We start from the raw sequence: 14,966 nt of genomic DNA on the forward strand, positions 1-14,966 counted from the left end.
AATTACTATTATACTTGAGTGCATATCCATTTGACACAGTTCGATCATTCACAATGTCATTGCGAATTACAAGTCCAGTACTGCTCCTCGTTAACAACGCGAAAAGTTAGAGTTCGCACCAGGCTCGCGGCTGCTCACTGCTCAGAGGCAAAGTCTGGTGATACCACACAACGCGAAATTTTCTGTCGTTTCAATTCCTAGCTACCTAAATACTGACCCTCCGCTTTCTTGTCTAGAGCAGCACTGTCCCTCTGCCCGTCCAGGGCCGCTTTCCCACGCGTTGGACATGCTAGCTCAACTGACTAGGGCAGTCGCTTTTCCTGAAGCCGTCCATCTGATTGGCTACAGCTTACTCTACTTCATTTTACATTTTTTCTCGTTCTAAATGAAGTAACAATAATATCTAGTACATAATAAACGTTGAATTATTTTACATAAAACCAATCCAATTTCCTTCTTCACTTTGAAAGTCACGGCCAATAGCCTTGCACCAACGTGCTTTCTGATAAATAAAGAACAAAAGTAACTGTTATGCACTAAACTTTACAAGAAATATTATATTACCTAATGATTCAATAAGGTGTCATGCTGTCATTGTTCAATGTGTTTTGTGTGGAAGAAATGATGAGCTGATGCTTGACTGGAAATACTGGTAATTTAAATTTACTATTTATTTTAAGCAAATGAAGTTACAGAGTTGATATTTACAACATCTGTCATTTTAATTATGTGCTTCTGTATGAAATATCGATCGTTAAGATCGGATAAAGCGTTCAGATTATAGCATTCAAAACTTGTTAATTTCACTTTACAGTAAATCCTAAACTATTATGGATATGATCAATATTCAAGTTTTATTCGGATCACCATGATAATTTATGAATGATGGTAGGTTAAAATTACTGTGACTTCATTCCTTGAATTACTACAGAATTAAATAATTTTCATAAATGTTTCTCTTAGATCCGCCATATTTAAATCTGCTACTTCTCCCTGGCCACAAACTGCTTCTACGGGGTTTCCCTATGGCGTTGGTTCTCGTCTGTCTCACTTGCACACTTCAGCACTTAGGCCTCATTGAGCACAATAGATTCCTGTGAATTTTCCCATCTCCTGCCGAATATGCGATCTTTGTGGCAGATGGTCCTGGACGAGAGGGCTCGTTTCACAATTCCTGAAGGCTGACTCTTTCAGCCATATACTTAAACGAGAGCGAAGTACTCGTTAACTCACAACATGAAAAGAATCTGGACAAGCACTTGAGAAAAATCAGTGTATGAGGATTGTCGTGGATCTGATACATGAGCTAAAAGAACAAAATGTCACACCTGACAGTTTCTTCACATCATATACCTTAGGAGAAGGATTTCTTAAAAGACATCTCACAATGTTGGTGACGGAGAGAAAAACTGAGACTGAACTCCCTAAATAATGTAACAAGCAAATAAGGTGTTCGTACTTCAAAGTTATTTTACCTATGGATACCACGGTCGTCCCTAAAGTTCCATGTCGTTCTGATGAATATAATGAACAGCTTAAGGAAATGCTACACAGAAGACATGAGGCTACAAATAATACTGGACAACAATGTAAGTAAAGAAGCAGTTGACACACTGGATCAGCTTATTGGCACCTACACATGCAACATTAAAACTAACCGTTGGCCACCGATCATCCTCTACAATATTATTGATACTTCTGACCACGCTGTGAAGAGAATTAAACACAGGGGGAAAAATCTTGTTTATAAAACAAGAATATTACTCGATGAACTGGGAATACTCCTAGCTACTCCTTACACTATTGTTAGAAAAATGCTTCCACGAAATGAACAGTCAGCGTCCAGTGATGGAACAATACAAACAGGGAGTCCATCAATACCAAGCTACATTAGTGGAAACCTGAACTGCAAACGTGCCGTATGCAGATTCTGTCCATCAGGTTGTGACTGGAGGGCACCCATGAAGCGTTGACATTGCAATAAACATGTCTGTTAGACTCACGTTAGATACCACTGCCAAGATTGAGAAATTCCAAGTAAAACTCTATTCTAATTTTTCCTGTGATTGACGGTTTATAAGCTAAGTAAAATTCTATTGTACAACAGCTCATTGAGTGTCAGAGCTTACATATTTTGACACTATCACCAATTAATATTGTAAGATTTGTTTTTATTGCACTCTATAAACCAACATTTAACATTATAATAATTTTTAACAATTTATAATTCTCATTTCCTTTAAATACCGTATCAGGTCATTACGACCCGAAAGCGCATATGTGACTAGCCTCTTTTAAGGAAGGTAGTAGCTTTAATACAGTAATTTTCACATGTCCCTAAGTAGTCCCTTCACAGATATCCAAATGTGTGTGTAATTTGCAATCTTGCCAATGGAGAGATTATAACCTCAATGAATTACAGGATACATGTCTAGTGGCTACATCTTATGCGTCTTTAGTGCGATGGTTTCGATTGCCTTCTGCACCGTCATGCTATTGATCATTGCTAATTCTTCCGCCTTATAGGGGCAATTTCTCAAGCCAAAGGCAAAAGAGTGTCCTGAAACTCTGTCTGCTCCTTCGCCCTCTTTGGCGAGTCTGTTGGCAGAACGAGAGCATCTTGTGAGTGAAGTCTTCAGCTGCCATTTCTGATGATTTTTTCTCAAAATTTAAGCGATGGCATGAATTAAGTTATTAGTCAAAGATACTACTCCTACATCACGGGTCCTAAACTATGCAGAAATGTGATTGTACTGACTTCGATTGTTGGAACACCTTGCGATATTAATATGGGTACACTGAGGCTACATCGGTCTGGAATTTAATAAGATGGCTGCACTCTCGCACTGCATTTGCATCATGATACGTTACATGATTTTAAAGATTTATTTACCTGAATTATCTACGTAGGAATAGAGAGATTGCTATTTACCGCAAAGAAGACACATCAACTTGCAGACAGGCGCATTTAAGAGACATTAACGTGAAGCTTTGGGCCACAGCCTTCCACAGTAAAACACACACACACACACACACACACACACACACACACACACACAAACGAGCAAGCACAGCTCACGCACATGCGGTCGCCTACTTCATGTCGGGCCGGAATGTACGTCATGTGTGCTTGCGGTGTACTTGCTTGTGTGTGTGTGTGTGTATGTGTGTGTGAGGGTGTTAATGGTGTGTATGTGTCTCTCTTTTACTGACAACGGCTGTGGCTGAAAGCATAATATGAGTGTCTTTTAACTATGCCTGTATGCAAATTCATGAGTTTTCTTGATGGTAAGTAGCAGTCTGTCTTTTCCTACATTGTGCATTGGAGTCTGTAATGGTGCCCCAAGTGTTAGAGGAATTTGTGACTGTGTGTTTTCGCGCAGTAGCGCTGAGAGGATTTGAGGATTTTATCGCTGACACCAGACACTGCGATTACCGTGAAATTAATATGTATATAATTGGATTAGCTATTTAATTTAAACGAACAAGGGCTCTCAACTTTTTGTTCACTCTCTTCCTTTTCAGCCATTGTCTGGTAAGGTCATAAAATATATTGCTTGGTCTATGTTACGTAGAGATTTTCCTGTCTGTACTCATTTTGCATACTAATAAATATTGAATTTTATTGTGTTTGTCATTACGACTAATCATACCATTTTCCTCATATTTTTTCATGGATTTGATAATTAAATGTGGATTACTTTGTGTGGGGATGTCGTTTAGTGAATGACCGCGTATTAACTGCGCCAGTCATTGTAATACGTTTGGTTTGCTTTCAGAATAGAACCTCCATCTAAAATTTCACTTTTCACCTAACGAAGTCCGATAATTTTTAGGCGTAAATCACGTCCCAAAATTATACTCGCCAACAGACAATCCCTGTAGGGGAGCCTAAATAAAAAAATTAATCCTTAATTATTGTGGTGGTAATTGCATTCAAATTTAAAATTTTTAAAATATTTTTACACGGTTTTTTAAGTACATAATTTTGGTGCTTTAATTGACGACTAATTTAGCCAAAGATAATTTTAGTTTGACTCAGACCGGCATTTGAGTTGAACACTTTAAAAGCCAGACTAATGTAAAATTAAATAATAATTTCAAAACCCAATAAATAATAATAATAATAATAATAATAATAATAATAATACGTCACCATTAAAAGTCTCCATTATTTGAAAATTATTTAAGCCTTCTTTTAAACCTTACTTTTGAAGGAACTGCAGTCGTGAGCAGTACGTTCAAACATGAGAGAGTATGAACTCCCTTCAGCAGAGATAGCATTTGCTATTCTAAACAAAATACTGCACGTAACAATGTAAGGGTCATTCGCAGTCGATATTCAAGCCTCGTGTTTCGTAACAACGAAGCCGATGACGCATTACCATCTTTTTGGGTGTACAATTAACAGTGCAGGTACATCTGCGTGCCACCAATCACTTATTCACCGACACTGATAGGTTGCATTAGATCAGTTGTATTGATTGACCGTAGGGGCGAAAGACAACAGCCCTGTCTTACACCCTTTTTAATTAGAACACTTTGTTCTTGGTCTTCCACTCTCTTTGTTCCAACTTCGCTCTTGTACGTATTATTTGTGACCCGTCTTTCTCTATAATTTACCTACATTTTTACAGAATTTTAATCATCTTACACGATTTGACATTGTCGAATGCATTTTTGAGGTCGACAAATCCTATGTACGTGGAATATACATACATTCTACACACCAACGTTTTGTTGACACTTCCCCCAATGATTTTAGAAATTTCGGTGGCATCCCTTCTGCCTCATTCGATCTGGAGTCTTCCAAAGCGCTTTTAAATTCCGATTCTTACTGGGTCCCATACCTCTTCACTGTCGTCTCCTGTTTCTTCTTCTGTCGTGGCATCAGACATGAATCCATCTCATAGAGGCCTTCAATGCACTCTTCCCGTCTATTCCCTCTCTCCTGTGCACTTAACAGTGGAATTCCCAGTGCATTAGTAATGTTCTCACCCCTACTCTTAATTTCATCAAATGGTGTTTTGACTTTTCTATATTCTGAGCCAGTTCTTCGGAGAATCATTTCATTTTCGGTTTCTTCACATGTTTTCATGAAGCAGTTTCGCCTTAGCCGCTCTGCATTTCATATTTCATGGCTAAGTGACTTCTATTTTTGTATTCTTGAATTTCCCTGAACGTTTTGGTATTTCCTTCTTTCATCGATCTGCTGAAGTATTTCTTTTGTTACCAACGGTTTCTTCGCTGTTACCTTCCTCGTAGCTATGGTTTTCTTCCCAACTTCTGCGGCGGCTCTCTTTAGAGATGTTCACTCCTCTTCAACGGAACTGCTTACTGAACTATTACTTAGCTCAGTATCTATGGCTTCAGAGAAGTTCCAGCGTAACTCTACATTCCTTAGTACTTCTGTATCCCACTTCTTTGGTAGTGATATTTCCTTACTTCAGCCTACTCTCATCACTACTAAATTGTGATCTGAGTCCATACCTGCTCCTGGGGTCGCCTTACAGTTCAGTATCTGATTTTGGAGTCTCTGTCTGAGCATGATGTAATGTAACTGAAATCTTCTCCTATCTCCCGGTCTTTACAAAGTTTACGTCTTCCTCTAGTAATTCTTGATCACAGCCTTCGCTATTACTAGCTGAAATTTACTGCGGAACTCTCTCTCCTTTTTTATTCGTAGCACCAAGCACATATTCTCCAGCAATCCTTCCTTCTACTCCTTCCCTTACTACCACATTTGAGTCTCTCGTGAGTATTAGATTTTCATCCCCCCTTAGCTGCTGCTGAGCCGTATTTTCTCCTTTTCTTTTACATTCTGCCCACCTCGTCCGTATGAGTTCACGGCCGCTGTATAGGGAGCGGCGTTCATGTAGGAGTCGTGCTGGTGGTGTCGCGACTGGGGAAGTGGGGAGTTATGAGCAGGGGCCCTTGGTGCTTGGGCGCCGACGCCCTGCTCTCACGGTGTCAGGGGGACACGTGGCTAGACTCTGTGGTGAGGCATTCTGACTATGGGTATTGCGAGGCTTGTATATGAACAACAGCTTCCTTAGTGTTGAACTCACTCATGTCTTTCGAGACTGATTAATGTGCCGAGTGGCAATCTACTTGCGCTTGGTAGCTGATTCGTGGCCGCGGAATCAAGCCCCATTGTTGCATGTTCGCCTAGTGTCAATTTTAGCTCCAAAAAAACAGTTTCTTCTCTGAAAGGGTAGCTCGATCTTTTGCGAGTGCGTGTGATGTCCCGTCAGTGTAAAAGTCTCACTGCCCCACCTGTCTTGTTCCCGGTTACTTTGTAAACTCGAATTCCATGCTAAAGCTTTGGGGATATCACATGATATTATACTTCAGTTACATTATCCTTTGACATGTTGGTTGCTAAGCCATATATTTTCCGAAACTTTGCACGAGAAAGGGTTACTGACGGCTCAACGGAAGCGTATTATTAAGCTTAAACTTGTACCCCACATTAAAAATGAACTCGACCACAAGTACTTTCAGCGGGTTCAGGCCACCAATGAAACTATGGTTAGGTTTATTCAACAAATTCAGACCGTAGTCTCTGTCTTGGAGTTGAAGGTTACCGAAAGTTCATACAATATTAGTGGGTATGAGGCAGGTCGACTATTCACGTATTACCTTTGATAAAAGATGTTCCACCTTCTTTAATTTGAATACCTTTGTTTCCGCGACTGAGGGGTTCGGTTTCACAGACAAACATCGTGGTGGTATGGAGCGTCATTATCAGGATGCCAAGGTGAGTCATTAAAAAGGGGCAGGGGTAGGACATGAAACAATGCATTCGGTACGTAAATGTCTTGTTGAGCGGAGAGAGAGATCGGACAGCTGACACTATCGGGCCCAGAAGGGTGTGGGATACCCGCTCCCGAAATTCTATCGCGTCTTTACAGCTGTGGTAGGGAGCTCTTACCGTATATTTCCGCTCATTTTAACTAAAAACCTGGTTGTCCACTAACTGATTCTCGTAGTTCAGTTTCCTTTCTTGACCACTATTAGCATTTGGAATACAGGACTATCTGTAAATTACCATGCTTGCGCCCTACCTCCCGCAGATGTCTGGCTGTTAATAGGCAGCTGTTGCCTCTGGTTAGGGAATTGCGAGTCAAGTTAAGCGATGGAAACCTTTGGTGGCGATCTGTTTACTGATGGTGAACAACATGTCTGGCAATTTAATTTTCGGGTGCGACTTTATCCAGAAAACTGCGTTAATGCTGGATTACCGCGAGAGGTTGTTTATTTCAAGTTTCGCCTTGTTGAGAGATTTGCATTGTGTTCCTGTCACAGTTCTCCGGAAGTTTACAGTGTGTTGTGCCCCTCTGGAAAAGTTGAAGTCAGTCACTTGAGTCCAGGAAAGGCTAATCAATTGTTGCAGCTTCTTGGTCGTTTCCCACAGTGTAACGGAATGTTATATAAACTGACATTTCGAGAAAAATTAAAAGGGTTTTTCGTGTGTTAAGAAATAGTGACGTCTGAACTATAAATTATTAAATGACTACGTGTTTGTGCTCGATGAATATCAAATAATAAATATTGAAGTTTATTGTCTGTAAATCTCGCAAACAGCGATGCCTTTAACAAATAGCCTTTTGTTTATAGCATCTGCTTAATTTAGATGAAGAAAAACGGAGATAGTGTTTTTCGTGTTAGATATTTCTTTCCTGACTTATTTCCCCTTAGAGGGAGGCCACCATTGTATTACAGTCTGATATTTAATGTACGTTTGTCTGTAAGTTATTAGAATATATGTACAGTTGTTATTAGAAAGTGATGGTTATTGAAGTAGTGAGCACCTCCCATAATAGTAATTAATAACTCTGTTTCAGAACTTCGTGTTGCGGGGAGCTCTCTTTCCCTAGCAGCATTTGTTGGGCCATTACGCTGACGATATTTTTAGTTTGAAATTCAGTCTGTAATATTAAATGTAAATGCGGGAGACTTCCCTATTCTGACCTTTTAATAGCTTCAAAGTTAGTAAACTAAAGACTAATTCCATCCAATAATCCTTTCCTACTGTATGTAGTTCAGTATGTTTAAGATTGGCCGCTTAACGGCAGATGAGATTCTCCTCAGTTTTTGCCTTGCAGATAACGAATAGTAAATACAGAAAAATATTCCGTTTAATAAGCGTAAAAAGTACCACATTTTCTTTGTGAAAGTTGGTACATAAATGACCAGCAGCCCCTGAGAATCTAATTAATCATTGGAGTTTGAGTAAAAGCAGGCATATTTCCTCCCCATAATAGCAGCGCACGCGCGAACTATCTTTTAGAAGGCGGTCAGTAGCGCGCTGTGTATAAAATATTTATTCGTGCGTAGTTCGTATCAGCCGATGCCAGTACGTATGTTATCGTGGTATTGGGTCATTTCAGAGTCTCATGCTAGCCCACAATATTTAACAGAGTAATTAATATTGCAGTATTCAGTATTTATTTATTGTTAATCACTGTATATATATAGAATTTAACAAAACTCCCAATCCCGAGTACCGTGATAAGTGGCGCCCACGAACGCAGGGCTCGAATTTTTGTATAGCAAAGTTATGTACATAAATATTGAGTACGGAAAGATTAACTGAGATATAGTTGTGTTTATGTGAAAAAATTTTGAAAGATATTAGTAAAATATATTTCTGTGTATGTGATAATGAGTCTGGTGCGAGAACTAATCCTGTATATGTAACATTGTTCCATGTACCCCAACATAAACACTTGTAGCTGAATGAAAACTGTACGAGATCGATGCAATGAGGGACCTGCAGCTGACGCAATATATACACTTGCCTCAACCGATATATAGGCAGCAGCATTGAATACGAGTTAATAAAGGTAAGGATGTGAGTACATGAGCTTCTGAGCTGGAACCTAGTGGAACGACGAATCCGGCGGCCATGCACTGTGCTGACTGTGTTGGCACAAATTTGTCATGGTCTTGTATTTAAAGTAAAATTATCTTCTTCTGCCACAGTGAATTTTAGTCAGATTCATTTACTATAACTTGATACTTGTGAGTGAATCAGTTTTAGAAATGCCAAACAGTGAATAGTGTTTGAGACAGGCCACACAATCAGCTGTGTGTAATTCGAATAAACTCAAGTGTAATTAATGACAGGTTCACTTGTGTGTGCACTGCCGTCAAAGTAATAATTCTGCATAGATAGATTTTTAGCAGTGCACTATAGAAGTATTGTGAAAGGTTTACACTGTAAAGTCATTGCAAAAGGGTAGGTTATAGCTTCATTTGAAGTGACTGATAGGATTTCTATAGGTTATTTCAATATTTTGTGTGTGTTTTGTATATTTTGTGTATTACTTGTGTGTGTGACATTTTGGGGGAACCAGATAACTCTGTATATTTGTGTCCAGATAGTGATAGTACACTTCTGCAAACACGTTTAAGACACGCAAAGAAAAACTAGCAGAGAGTGAGAGTATGTCTGGGTATGATACAGATGACAATGTACAGGGATTTCCATTAACTAATCAATCCAAAAATTCATGCTCTCAAATTCCTAGACAGGAAGGTGAGCAGCATGTGACCGATAATGTATCTGGCAATGCCGATGAACAGGCTCAGATGAGCAAAGAAGCTCACTCAGCTGCTAGGATAGCTAAAGGTGATGCAACAGCATCAACAGCTGATGTTACGCAAGCACCAGCACCAACAACTGATTTCTTGACTGCACTTATTGCATAATTAGATCTCAGAGAGAAGGCACGTGACGAGAAAGACTAATTAGAACGCCTTGCTCGGGAAGAGAAAGAAAGCTCAGAGCGCTTGATTCGCGAGCAAGCTCTAATTTCACAAGTTGAGACATTTTTTAGCTGTAGATCGAGCGGAGAATGAGGAGAGGGATAAAGTAGAACGCCTTACTAGCGAAGATAAGGAAAGACAGAAATGCCTAGTTCGCGAATGCAGGAAACAGGAGCGAGATGTTCAGTTTCTAGCAAAACTGAACGAAATTTTAAACGAACGTCACAAGTTGATAGTGTCATATATGTCACAGGAGGTCGATGTTGTAAAAAAACAAGTCGTGGAATTTGTTGAACAAAACAAGGACATTCCGCAACAGGTGTCACGCCTAGACGAGCGTGTAGATCAGTTGGACAAGGCGCATAGCGTTTTGGTAAATAAGGTAAGGAACATCAATAGCACTGTTCATGAAATGTCGAATACGTTAGAGCAAAGTTGTCTAGCCCAGGCTGTGACTCGGCTGGAGGTGGAAGCGCAATCATCAATTGGAGCGCCTCGCCGAAACATGGCTCACAGACGGAGCCAAATGCGATCTCCCAAAATATAATACATACAGGAAAGACAGGCAGGACGGCAGAGGAGGGGTGGCCATCTACGTCAGCAACACAATTGCGGGGAAAGAGGTCACCCTCCCTGCCGCCTTTGACAACACGGAAGCCATCGCGGTTGAGATAAAGGACAAAAACAGGCGAACACTCAAAATAGCGTACATGTATAACCCCCCAGGGACTGCGCTACAGGTCCAGTTCATTCAGTACTTTACTTCACTTCCCCGATCTATCCTAGTAGGAGACTTCAATGCCAGACACCACAGACTTGGCGACAGAGTAGACAATGGAAACGGACGCAGACTATTTGATCTCCTGACCACAGACCCAACCCTCCGACTCCCGCTAAACGAACCTACTTTCATAGGACACCAGGGTATCTCAGCCCCAGACCACATCCTACACAGCCCCGACTTACACAACTTACTCCAACCACCCCGAATCGGAGACTCCATTACCAGCGACCATCTACCCATCCTCTTTTCCACATCCGCCAACCTCCCCCCCCCCCCACCCCATCCCCACAGAAGGACAATAAGTCTGTACAATAGAAAAAATATCAGGACACTATCAACCAGGAGCTATCCATTCCTATAACAATCACTGACGAAGAAGACTTACATGTGATCACCAACAAACTTGAAACGGCTATCACGAAAGCGGTCCAGGAAGCAATCCCCACCAAATTAGTAGAAAACTGGAAACCCACCATCCCAGAAGCAGCACTAGAACTAATAAGACAGAAGAAACGACTAAAGTGACAGATGAGACGAGACGACAATCCAGACCTAAAAAGACAATGGAACAGAATAAACGCCCAAATCAAAAGACTAATATCTCAACACAGACAACGACAATGGGACGACACATGCAGCAGACTGGACTACAGGAACGGGGGCAAGTTCTGGAGTAGCTTCAAAACACTCACAGGGCAACGCCAGACACACACCAACACCCTGACAGTAAACAATGAACCTTCAACAGACCCCCTCGAGCAAGCAACAGCCTTTAAAGAAACACTGCAAGACGTATACTCTTTCCCGAACGACAACAGATTTGATGACATATTCAGACGACAAGTAGAAATGCAACTAGGAACCATGATAAACGCCCCAACAACTGGAACTGAAGAACAGCAGGCCCTCACCAAAGACATCACAGACGCAGAAATAAAGAACGCAATCTTCTCAGGACGCAACTCCGCCCCCGGACAGAATGAAATTAGACGAATTCACCTACAAAAAGCCCCCCTGCACGTCATAGTCCCCTTCCTATCCCTTATCTTTGATTACTGCCTTCACAATGAGACAATACCTACTAACTGGAAGACCAGCAAGACCCGACAAACCCAGGACAGACCCAAAATCATACAGACCCATATCCCTTCTGGACGTGATAGGGAAAACATACGAACGAATAATAACGGACCACATAAGGACTTACGTCGAGACAAGAAACCTACTCCCCCTTACACAAGCATGATTCAGACAAAACCACTCGACTAATGGCCCTCGCCTTAAACTGACAGACAGCATCACAAAAGGGTTCAACCAGGGACACTGTACACTCGCAGTGTTCCTGGACATAGAACGGGCCTTCGACAAACTATGGCACCAGGGCCTGCTGTTCAAACTAATAAGCATCGGCATCCCAACCAAAGTAGTCAGGATAATCCAAACATACATCACCAACCGGACCGCAGGGTGCACGTCGCCAATCAGGTTTCAGAAGCCTTTACCCCACAAGCTGGCGTCCCCCAAGGTGGCATCTTGTCCCCACTACTGTACACACTATACACTGCTGACATACCTACTGTAACGACTCCACACGAAGAAATGGGACTTTATGCAGACGACACGGCCTACTGGTGTACAGAACTACGCACAACGACACTGCAACGAAAAACGACCACACACCCCCACCGTCTAGAAACCTGGATGGCAAAATGGAGGATACGACCAAACCCAACCAAGACACAGACAGTCCTCTTCAGACACAGACACCTAACAAAAAAGAAACAACAGGACGAGCAGTACATCCGACTAACCCTCTGGAATAGCCCCCTACAACTAAATGAGACAGCTAGATACCTAGGAGTACACCTAGACAAACATCTCAACTGGAAAACCCACCTGACGTACCTCCTTAACAAAACCCGACTCAGACAAAACCTAATACGACAAGTACAAGGACGCTTCCACGGCTGCAATACTCAAACAGCAATACACACCTACAAAACTTTCATCCGACCAGTGCTAGAATATGCTACAGCCCCCCTGGGAGGCATACATGCACCGACTGCAAAAAGACTGTTCAGCACAGAACGCAGACTAATACGAAGTATCGCTAGGCTACCGTTTCTAACACCAAGCAATGAAGTATATGAGGCAGCCAGAATAGAGCCACTACAAACAAGGTTGGCCAAAATGAGAGCCAGATATGGAAACCACATCCTAAACAAAAGACCGGACACGGAGGGCTTAATCACAGTCAACCACAGAGCCAAAAGGAAACCCAAATTCAAGTACACAACACCCTCCCACACAATCGCCCACAACACAGCGAAGAAGTACCCCGATCTCGCCCCAATCCTGTCACCACTAACAACAAACACCACCATCCCCCCACACCTAGACTAAAGGACCCAAGAATAAAACACTAACACCACCAAGTACACAAGAACATGGCCCACAGAGAACCACCAAAATACACCAAAAACAACTCCCACTCCCTCCACTCCCCCTCCCTCGCTCTGTACACCAAATAAGAAACCTAAGACAAATGCAGATGTATAGTAAAATAAGAACTCACACATACCACAAGATATCTGTAATTGTTAAATATTAACGACAAAAATAAATGCACTGTAAAACAAACCTGAAATTAATAAAATTAATTAATTAAAAAAATCGTAACTGTAATGTAATATTAATAGAAATTATTTAAAACAGCATTGCAATTGTTCAAATATCACAAAAACTGCTAGAATATAATTGTAAATATTAAAATCCCACAGTAAATGTTAAAATATTTAAAAACCTTAGTAATTGTTTAAAATATCTAAAGATCTCTGTAACTGATAATGACCAAAACAAAACTTGCACTATGTAGCAACAAAAACGTAAAAAAATAATTTAAAAATAAATTGTATAAACCCATGGCTGAAAAGGGCAAATAGCAAGCCCTAAAACAGCCCGCTCTGTCCCCTCAGGGCAGAGAATGAAAAGTTAAAAAAAAAAAAACACTTGCTATGTACGGAACAGGAAAATCAGACTGCGAGAGAATGCAGCCGCTCTCTTCGGTGGATTATCCAGGCATTGTCGCTGCAACAGAGGCCGGAGTGCTACCAACAGTAATACAGGTAAAGCACGAAGAATCTTTAATTTAGCACCGGCAATTTCAAACGTTTACTCGTGAAAGGAAAAAGTACATCCAGTGATTTTTGTCAAAAGTTTTCGAAACGTGTTACCTGTGTCATGGACTGAACACCAGAAAATTCAGTTCATGATTTCATTTATTACGGGAGACGCGGCACTGTGGACGATGGAGACTGCGGAACAGTCAGACGTTCTCGGAATTTGAGAACCAATTCTAGCCAGGTACTAGTCTAGGTCTGTAACACGAAAGACTGCGTAAACAGGTGTACAACCCTGAACCCGATAACTATCGCTTTGTAAATCTGAGGAAATACTTTGAGCGGTATTTGAATAAGACGAGGTATTGGGATGAGCCCATGCCCGCGAGAAATGTTTTACGAATCTTAAAAGGGAAATTACCAATAGCGATTCGGAAAAAATTAGTGCACGTCCCGGACACAGACCTAGAATTGTTCATGGCGACGATAGATTGCCTGGGAATGATAAATGAGGATGCGCGGCAGATTGAGCAATGGAACTCAGGTACCGGTCAACTGAATAACACAACAGAAATCATGGGAACGATAGCCCCAGTAAAAACGGTTTTGGCAAAAACAATGAATATTCCAGTGAAGAGAACTTCCATAAGAAAGCGAACTTATGAATAATGGGCCGCCTGCGAAAAACAACTAGAGTAGCAGTGGTTATAATGCAAACCAGTATGCCAACATGAACCAGTCTCCACCGAAAAGAGGGAGAGACAATTATAACCGCAAAAGAATTAGCGAAGGGACGATGGGAGGGAAATCCAACTTCGTAAATAAAAATATGTGAACTGGCAAGCACAACAAGCCATGCCAACAGGTCATGTGCCTGTCAACCACATTAACGTTATTCCGATGTCGCCGTCCCCACCTCAGCCACAGAATAGTCAGCCACATGTTTATGTCGTTCAGGGTACATCGCAAACTGTGACTAAGGGGTGAGAATCACGGACGTGACAGACCAAGTATCGGCAGAGCGCGACAGGCCGTCAAACTATGGCCCACCTCTGTAAGCGCTTCCCAGGCGGTCGGCAAAGTTAAAAAGGGGGCAGGAAGAATGTGGGTGTTTACTCCTTTATAATGACGGATGGGATATGAAACAAAAGTTAACAGTTGATCCGCGATCGGCGGAACAACAGGATGTAGGTCATGTGCAGGCTGCATTTATCGCAAAAATAAATGGAATAGAAGTGTCAGTAATCCTTGATACCGAGGCGAGCGCTTTTATCGGAGATAAGCAATTA

Source organism: Schistocerca gregaria, chromosome 3 (assembly GCF_023897955.1).
Source record: "Schistocerca gregaria isolate iqSchGreg1 chromosome 3, iqSchGreg1.2, whole genome shotgun sequence".
NCBI lineage: Eukaryota > Metazoa > Arthropoda > Insecta > Orthoptera > Acrididae > Schistocerca > Schistocerca gregaria.